A 7778-nucleotide genomic window follows, 5' to 3' on the forward strand; every position below is an offset into this window, starting at 1 on the left:
CCCTATCATGTTTTAAACAAGGCTTAGGCTGTGCCTCCCTGCCTACAGGCATTTGCAACAAGCTATACACACAACTTGGATTGCAGCCTGAAACTTCAGGGGTTTTCCTGGAGGCAACTGGAAATCCATACATCTAGCATACAGCCTCAGTCTCCACCAGGGTCCCCATGAAGGACCTAATACATAATAATTTTTGGTGGTTTTCCTCCTAGAGTGTTTGAACTGATGTGAGACTGTTTTCCACTGTGATATTTTGGCTTGAGGAGGAGAAGGGAAGCTTCAAGACTTTCTGTGATAGTGGTAACTAATGGATGGTGGACAGATCCAAACTTGGGGGAATCCTGTGGAAAAGTGTCTCTGAATGAACTATCTTTAGACAGTCATTTAGTAGTGCACATATATCTGTGGGAAGCTAGCTTGAAAGGGACCTGAGAGCCACAGCAGTAGGAGGCAACCTGGGTACCTCACCTCTTACTCCATAATTCACACAGGCTCTTGAGACATCTCATCCCTACCAGAGCAGAAAAGTAGGTGCTAAAGCAGGCTGAAGGTGTCTTTATTGATGTGCCTCAGAAACTGCCTCAGCTCTAACCCTGTGGCTGGCACAATGCCCACGATGCTGTTTTCACATTGATATGTTCACAAGACCACCCTTCTCCTTGAGAATTCAAGTTCCACTGGGAGAGAACAAGTGGAACAAAAATGAGAAAACTCATGAGTTGAGAGAAAGACAGTTTAATAGGCGAGGGAAGAGAAAAAAACCAATTGGGACAAAGGAGATTACTCACCCTGTCCGACAGGCAGACCAGCTGAGCAATGACCACCTTGGAAGACAAAACTCCACTTTTTACTTCCTCTACCCATTTTTATTCCTGAGCACATCAATCACTATACAGTATGGAATATCCCTTTGATCAGTTTGGGTCATCTGTGGCTCCCAGCTCCCCTGGAAAGCTGAGTCTGACTTCACCTAGTGCTAGCTGGTTTTGAGAACTGCAGCTCAGATAATGGACACAGGATTTCAGTGCTAACACTCCATGTGCAAAAGGGACACACAAATGGTCAAACTACTTATGCTTGGAGGTGGCTAAAATGTCTTTTTTATGGTTACGTATTTCATAGGAGAGCTCTTTCCTATATGCTTGAGCTGTTAAACCTAAAACAATGAGTCAGGGCTACAATACTGGGACCAAAGACCTCAGTTAGTGTTTGTGTTTACAATCCAGCTTCTATTTACATTCTTCCCTTCAGCAGCTGACATCAAAGTGGGAAAGAGAAGTGGGTGGCCTGTCCCAGGGCTGGTACTAATTATTGTAACTAGGAAGCTTCACAAGAATACACCCAACATTCAAACAGAGCATCCAGCATTTTGTAGCTTTGCTACACTACTTAACTGTGAGTGTTAATTTAACTAAAAAAGGTTGAACTGTTTTTTATCACAAACATCCAGGTTTTTTTGGACTCTATAGATTTCCAAGAGCTCATGAATGAAAAAACCCTGCACTGAATCCATCATGTTCATTATTTCTGCTGATCTACCAAGTTAAAGTTTCTTTGAGAAAACAGAACATCATTTGAGCCCATTGCATGCACCCCACCAGTGAGAAAACAGCTGCATCCTGCCACCATGCCTCTGCCTATCTGTGCACACTGTCTGTCTTGACAGACAAAGCACTGACATTCAAATCTATTGACATTCAATGCATTGACAGGCATCAGCCCACCTTGCCTCAGCTATGCCCACTAGCTCATAAACTTCATTGTTTTGTATCTTTCCTAGAGCCTGCTGCTTATTTTCCATGCTCCTTGCATCCACATATAGACAGTGTGTTAATATTCTTCATCTTCTCTTGTTGAGCTACTCCAGCTTCAGTCTTATCTGTAGACTGGAAGTACATGTCAGATTATTTGAGTTAGGTGAAAATCTCTCCTCTTTCCTTCACATGGAGTTTTATAGCTATCCAATAAACTTGCATGGTTTTGAAGCTGCGGGTTTGGTACCCTGTTCTGGCAGAGTAACATTAACCACAAATTGCTTGCATCTAAAAATAATACATGACAATTTTCTTCTCTCTCAGAAGCTGGCACACTGCATTCTCTAACAGGAGATGAATGATTATGTGGAAACATTTTCAGAACAGTTGCTTGTCTATAACGAGTCAATATGAAATCAAGATAGAATTTATACTTTATCTCTTCATAAACATTTATTGAGCTATGTTTCAAACATCATTCAGCATAAACCTTCTGGAGGCCCAAGAAAGAAGTACTTGATCTTTCTAGAGCTTTCTATTCAGAAGGAGACAACAGACTTGAATATTCATCTCCTGGACAGCAAGCACAGATTGCAACTCTTGCAGAATTTCTTTGTGGAGTGAGGAAATTGTAATTGTGTTTCATTTTGCTCTCAATTTCCTGAGAAACTTCTGGGCATAGCAATACTTCGCAATTTCCTACAAGGAGTCCTATACGTTAATTAAAACTCCTGAGAGTCATCTCTCCCAGTCTGAAACAAGAGCCAGACATTTGCCAAATTACATCATTTCACCATGCGCAACTTCTCTAAGTCTCACCCGTGTCAGCCATGTGAACAAAAATTGTGGTCATGCCCTGATCATTTCTCCACAAGACTACTACAGCCTCCTCTTCATTTTCACCTTTTTCCTTTGCAACCTATTTCAAATGTCTCAGTAAATCATCTGCCTCAACAGCGGCACCTCTGAATTCTTCCATCATGTTCCTTTGGCCTCCTGCATTAAATTTCAGCTACTTGTGCTTCCCTTCAAGGATCCCCAGAACACCGCCCTGACTTATAGCACCAACTGCAGTATTTCTTGCTCTCATTTCCACTCCTCCAGTACATCACACCTCAGCGATGCCTTTATTGTCTCCTCCATGCTCCAAACCATCCTCAAAAACTGAATTCTTCTTTTATGCAGTTTAGAAAGGAATGCACTTCTGTTTTCATACATCCTTTCTCAAAGCACATCTTTCTCTGTGGATATGTGCTCCTACAGCCCTTCCTACTCCATTATGACATTCAGACAAGGCCAAACATTGCCAAAACTATCATACTCTGGCCACTAATGAGCACCAGGCTTGTGTTTACAATTCATTGGTTAAAAGTCCCCGGAGGCAGCAGCATTTTTCAAGCCCTGTACAGTACCAACCTACTTCTAGACATCAATAACTGATAAAACCAAGAGGCCTGGAATAAAGTTTTATTGTCTTTCTTATTCTACAGATGGAGTCCTGTTACATTTTTCAAATCAAAATCCCTTCCGAGGTACAAAAATAGTCAAAGTTAAGATAAGGGTTTCCTGAGAACTCCTCTATCCTTAACTGGCTGGCTGAGTGTCTTCTGTGCCCAGCACGTTTTTGTTCTCCTGCCATAAGGTGTCTTTCATATTTCATAGACAGTCCTAGCTGTCTTCCTTACTTAGAGAACTCCTAGAAGACAAGAGGCACTGCAGTCTCATGGTTCCAACAAGTGGTGGAGGATCTCACTTGGGTATTGGAGTTACATCAAACCTAGTGGCTTAGCCATTGAAAAAGGATGTTTTCTCCATCCATACAAAATATGAATCATGTGAGGTTGGGTTTGTGAATATATGTGTCCACCTGGGCTTAAAACCACCACAGTGTGTTTGTAGTGAGAAGAGTTATAGGACTCTGTTTCTTATGCACCATATAGAAGACTGTGAAGAGAGCATAAGAAATAGGATGTGTTGTATATTTTCTACAATGGAGTATTATCTGGCAATTTTGCAAGGATCTGGTGAGAATGTGTTGCAACCATATCTCACGCTTAAGCCCGTAACTGCAAATTCACTGGCATCACAGAAGCAGTGTTGGACTTATGCAAATACTGTCTCTCTCTTTTTCCTTTGCCCTTAGCTACTGTAGCTAAGGGGAGCATTTGCTTATTCTCTTTCTGAAATTTTGGGTTGACCCTGCCTGGATGCCACGTACCCACCAAAGCCACTCTATCACTTCTCTCCTCAGCTGGACAGGGGAGAGAAGATATAAAAAAAGGCTCATGGATTGAGGTAAGGATGGGGAGAGATCACTCACCGGTTCTCATCACAGGCTAAAGAGACTCAACTTGGGAAAATTAGTTTAATTTATTGCCAATAAAAAATCAGAGTGAAGTAGTGAGAGAAAAATCTTAAATCACTTTCCCTGCACTCCCCCCTTTTTCCCAGGCTCTACTTTATATCTAAGTTCTCTCAGTCTTCCTCCCAGCAGTACAGGGGGACAAGGAATGGGGCTGTGGTCAGGTCATCACACCTTGTTTCGGCTACTCCTTCCTCCTCATTGGGAGGACTCCTCACATTCCTCCCCTGCTCCACCATGGGCCCCTTCCCTAGGGTGCAGTCCTTCAGGAACAGACTGCTCCAATGGCGGTCCCTTGCAGGGTCTCAAGTCCTGCCACAGAACTTGCTCCAGTGTGGGCTCCTCTCTCCATGGGTCCACAGGTCCCTTCCAGGAGCCTGCTCCAGCAAAGGCTTCCCATGGAGTCACAGTCTCCTTTGGGCACCCACCTGCTCCAGCATGGGCTCCTCCAGGGGCTGCAGGTGGATCTCTGCTCCACCATGGACCTCCATGGGCTGCAGGGGCACAGCTGCCTCACCATGAGCTGCACCACGGGCTGCAGAGGAAACTCTGCTACAGCACCTGGAGCACCTCCTGCCTCTCCTTCCTCACTGACCTTGGGGGCTGCAGGGCTGTTTCTCTCACATATTCTCACTCCTCCAAAAAGTTTTTTCCCCTTCTTGAATACATTATCCCAGAGGTGCTGCCACAGGCTGATGGTCTCAGCCTTGGCATGCAGCAGGTCCATCTTGGAGCCAGCTGGTGTTGGCTCTGTCAGACAGAGGGAAGCTTCCAGCAGCTTCTCATAGAAGCGAACCCTGTAGCCACCCACTGCTGAAACTGTGCCACAAAACCCCAACACAGCAGTATATTCTACTCTTCCCTTTTCTGTATACAGCTATTTGATTTGCACTCAGAAGCTGTATCTTCCAACAAATATAAATTATGCATGTAGTCTGTGTTATCTCTGTTTTCATGAAATACATATTTGCCTTTTCTCTCTGCAGTGGGGCTTCTACGTATGCAAAAAAAGAGACTTGTATATGAGAGAACACCTTCCAGACACAAAGCTGGCTCCTTTCAGGCTTGACTCACTCTGCTGCACCCCTCTTTGCCTCAGTCTGAGCCGGATGTGCTCCCAAAGTTTGAAGACCTGAGTCTGGGTCTTTCAAGGAAGTGCTTCAAACACCAGTGGGACAGGTGTTGCATCTCACTGTATAGTCTCTTGTGCCTCACTTACAAAATGCCTACTAGTGCCAGTTCCCAAGAGGGAGAGGTGATAAATGGGTCAGCACAGGAGTTTTGCCAATGCTTAGATCCTATCCAGGGATCACAGCAGCTCAGTTACATCAAGGCTTAGCAAGCTTGTGAGATCCTGTAAGCAAAACCTAGGCTCCAGTATTACAGTAACATAGACATCTATGGGTTGAAATGGGATTTGAACACAAGATTTGCAACAAGTATTAGTGTCACTGTAGTTGTTGGACATGACACTCAAAGCAGCTTTTGAAGTACTCAGGTTCCAGGTGTCCGACACTTTAACAATAAAGTAATTGCACACATAAATGGCCAGAATTAGCCAGGTTTCATTACTTGCTATGTTATGTACTAATGCAACACAACATCACAGTTATTGTAGTTTACAAATTGGTCCCTTTACAGTTGTTCCGGAGAGATGTAGGCTAATGAAGCAACATTCTGTCATGGACTCAAGAGGCAGAAACTTCTCTGTAGGTATTTTAAAATGACCCTTGCTTGAAGGATTCATGTTGACAGAATAAAATGAAGATCAGAATAGGCTCTCCAGTGAAGCAATTCTTCCTATTACAGCTATCCTTTACAAATCACATATATGTTCCTAAAGCTGTGCCTTCTGGAAATTTTGAGGAAATTTATGGGCCTTAAAAGTCAATGTTCTTAGACATCGTTAGACACAGAAGAGAGGCAAAATCCAGAAGAGAAGACTCTCTCAATTACATGCTTAAAATGTTCCAGTAGCAAACACCCCCACATTAAACTAGATGACAACTAACTGAGGCATTTCTGATGTGCTCAGCTGCTTTGGTGCTACACAAGCAGAGATCATCTCTAAAATGTACAAGATCCAGCCTACAGAGGCCACTTTGTGCACTGTTTCTCTGAAACAATTTTTAGCAGTAGCAATTACTTGGAAATTAAGTTCTACTGCATTTGCCATTAGCTTCAGTGGAACCAGGCTTTCATCCATTTCATACCAGCTTTAGGGCTGGTTTTTTTCTGTTTTCTTATTTCTGGCATGATCCAGTTCAAAGAGTAGCTGCAATCTGTCATCTGTTGGTGGATACTGAATGTATGTTGGGGGGAGGCAGGGGAATTAAAAAAACCCCAACCTGCCAAGTCTTTCAGCCTTCAACCTTTTGTGCAGTACAAGGTTTACAACATGATTTAAAATCTGCATGTGTAGGAAATAAGGAAGATGGGCTGACTCTACACAGAAAATGGGTTTGGGACAGACACAGATTGATGGCTTTGTGACAATGACACTAAAGTTAATAGCTGATATAGGCAGACAACAGAGTCTATTTTAAATTTCAAATTGAACTCTGTGTTGTTCACAGCATCATACTGACCATTCATTGCTAGACCTAATTTTTTTCTGGTAATGACTACAAGAAGCAGAATAGATAATGATGTGCACTGCAGAACACTTGGGAAATGGGATTAACTGATTTGCTTTTTTCTTTTCCTTGTTTTAAAAACAACAATTTAATGATTACTAGGGATGGCTATCCTTGAACACTCCTGAAGGGTAAAAATTAGTCACTCCTCTGAGAACATCTCTGTCGCCTTTCCTCTCCTCTTTGGAGAAAGAAGGGGTGTAAATTGTGCTTGCAATAGACTGGGAAGGCTGACACTGCTAAAATATAAGACCTTGACAAAAACCCTGGAGATGATGTATCACCAGTCTGCTGGGCAGTTGCACTCCACATTCACATTTGCACACTGTAGATAATTCCTGCCTCTCAAAAGCCTGAACCCAAACTTCAAATGCAAATTGTCTTGGAGCTGGAAATGGAAACCTGCATGCACTGAACGGAGACAGTTATTCACATATTTAAATAAAAAGCTGACAAACAAACCCCAAACCCTTCAGTCCTGGGGGAAGCATTTCTTTGCTGTCTGTTTCTGTCATTAATCCCTCCTGTTTATCTAACCTGCACTTCAGGGGCAGAGGTACCTCTTGGTTTTGTACATCTCCACCCACACAAATAGAGATCTTCATTGGCATACCAGTATATGGTTGATCACCAGAGACTTGACTTTATTATGTGTCAGTGAAAGGCCTTTAAAAAAGCACACAAACCGTAATACAAGGGGCTTCTGAAATTTTATATGCATGGCACAGGGAAGCAATTGAGTTTGGGAATAAATATTTGTGCCTCAGACCTGAACACAGCCAGCACACAACATGAATGTTGCTGGCCTTATGCTACAAGTCTGGGCTCTGTCACTGAAACCACTTTTTTTGGTGGCTGCTGTGTTAATGTGTGGCAAAATGGTATAATGGTACATTCCATAATCTGCTTGAAAATTGTATTTCAGAGTATCAGCAGGCTGAAATTTCCACCTGTTTTCCTTATTCCTGTCTGTGACAGAAGTTTGCACATCTGAAGGATTTACTGTTTCTCTGCCTCATTTTTTGT

Source organism: Corvus brachyrhynchos, unplaced genomic scaffold, assembly GCF_000691975.1.
Source record: "Corvus brachyrhynchos isolate BGI_N302 unplaced genomic scaffold, ASM69197v1 scaffold28, whole genome shotgun sequence".
Taxonomy (NCBI): domain Eukaryota; kingdom Metazoa; phylum Chordata; class Aves; order Passeriformes; family Corvidae; genus Corvus; species Corvus brachyrhynchos.